Source organism: Herpailurus yagouaroundi, unplaced genomic scaffold, assembly GCF_014898765.1.
Source record: "Herpailurus yagouaroundi ecotype Mexico unplaced genomic scaffold, PumYag 166, whole genome shotgun sequence".
NCBI classification, from domain to species: domain Eukaryota; kingdom Metazoa; phylum Chordata; class Mammalia; order Carnivora; family Felidae; genus Herpailurus; species Herpailurus yagouaroundi.
In genome coordinates, this window is record NW_024412407.1 from 37,962,128 (window position 1) to 37,963,761 (window position 1,634).

General features: G+C 43.9%; 1 protein-coding gene across 1 annotated transcript in view; it reads left to right on the plus strand.

The window, feature by feature from the left end:
• The window catches only part of LOC121038977 (killer cell lectin-like receptor subfamily B member 1), a 19,708-nt gene extending 18,437 nt beyond the window's left edge, over positions 1 to 1,271 (plus strand). The window contains exon 7 of the mRNA XM_040488986.1: positions 1,261 to 1,271. The gene's annotated coding sequence lies outside the window, so the exon portion shown is untranslated. The remainder of the gene's footprint in view (positions 1 to 1,260) is intronic.
• Positions 1,272 to 1,634: the final 363 nt, after the last annotated feature.

Genomic DNA, 1,634 nt, shown 5'->3' on the forward strand with positions numbered 1-1,634 from the left:
CTGGCTGAAGTCGGACGCTCAACCGACTGCGCCACCCAGGCGCCCCTAGGGAACTTCCAATATTTTTAACACTCAAATGAAGTCTATCTTCTAGAAAGTGACCTGTGATTGTTTCCGCACAGTAGATGTTGTTTTCTATGAAATCTTGTACGTTCGGCCTTACCCACCTACTTTGTATTACATGTATTATCCATTCCTTTCTCCCTCAATTTTGTCACTATGCTAAGACAAATTCAGGTCTTTCGGGTCATTTATTTTACTTATTTTCAAATTTTCACACTACTTAGGGGCTCAGCATATAATTGAACTGCTTCGGGCTTATCAGTGTTTTTTCCTGAATTAATATCCATTGCAGTTAGCAGGCAGCGACAGACAAAAACAACACAGAGGAGGGATTGCTACAACAAACCGAAATAATGTCCCAAATCTCTAACCAGTTAAAGCAGAGCAAACGAACCCTCAGCAAATTATATTTACATTTTTCACATTTAATTAACGGGATTATACAATGCCAAAATAAACTTATAAGAGAAACAATAAATACAAATACAATCGTATTTGCTACCTTCGTCAGTTAAGTTTTGCTACGTGACAGATCACCTCAAAACTCAGTGGATTAAAACACAATGACTTAGTTTGCTCACCAGATTATGGGTCAGCCAGAAGCTTCTACTGATCTGATGCTGGTTTGGCTGGTCTCGTCTGGGCTCACTCATGTACCTGGGGGCTGCTGACTGACCAACTGAAGGCCGACTGGGCTAGGGGGACCTTAGTCAGCTGTGGGCCAGTGGGCTTACTGTCCACTTGGCTAATAGGCCCACGCGTTTCTTATTCTCCATCAGACTATCTCAAGTTAATCAGACGGTGGCTGGGAGAGTTCCAAGAGGTAGAAGGCTCTAGGTTTGCAGCTGGACTTGTTACTCTCCCCGCATTTGATTGGACAAATCAAGTCAAAAACTAGACCAGATTCAAGGCGTGGAGGTAATAGACTTTTGGTCTTAATGGGAGGAAGTTCAAAGTCCCACTACAAAGGGCGTGGGTACAAAGGGAGGGGGAGGGAACCAGTATCGGCGCCATTTATTTTTATTCAATTTGCATATAACCCTTTCAAAAAAATTTTAAGTGTTTATTTATTTTTGAGAGAGAGACAGAGGCAGAGTGCAAGTGGGGGAAGGGCAGACAGAGAGAGAGAGAGAGATTGAGAGAGAGAGAGAGACACAGAATCCGATGCAGGCTCCAGGCTCCGAGCTGTCAGCACAGAGCCCGATGTGGGGCCTGAACTCACGAACTGCTAGACCATGACCTGAACCAAAGTCGGGCACTTAACCAACTGAGCCACCCAGGCGCCCCTGCATATAACCCTTTAAAGTGATTTCTGGTTGTACCATACTTCACGTCGCGTATATGCAGAATTTCCTCCTAGTAATTGGGATATTGGTACTAGATGTCCACAAAGGCATTTTTCAATGGAAGGATTCAATAATTCTATGGCTTCAGCCCCAGAAATTAGAAGGGGGGGGGGGGGAGGTATAAAAGGGACTTCTGATCAGTAAAACTTGTCACTTAGTTTGAAGATATGTTTTCCCTATGGAATGGACTTGAGTTTTGAGGAGGGAAAGAGCTGCAAATGGGTT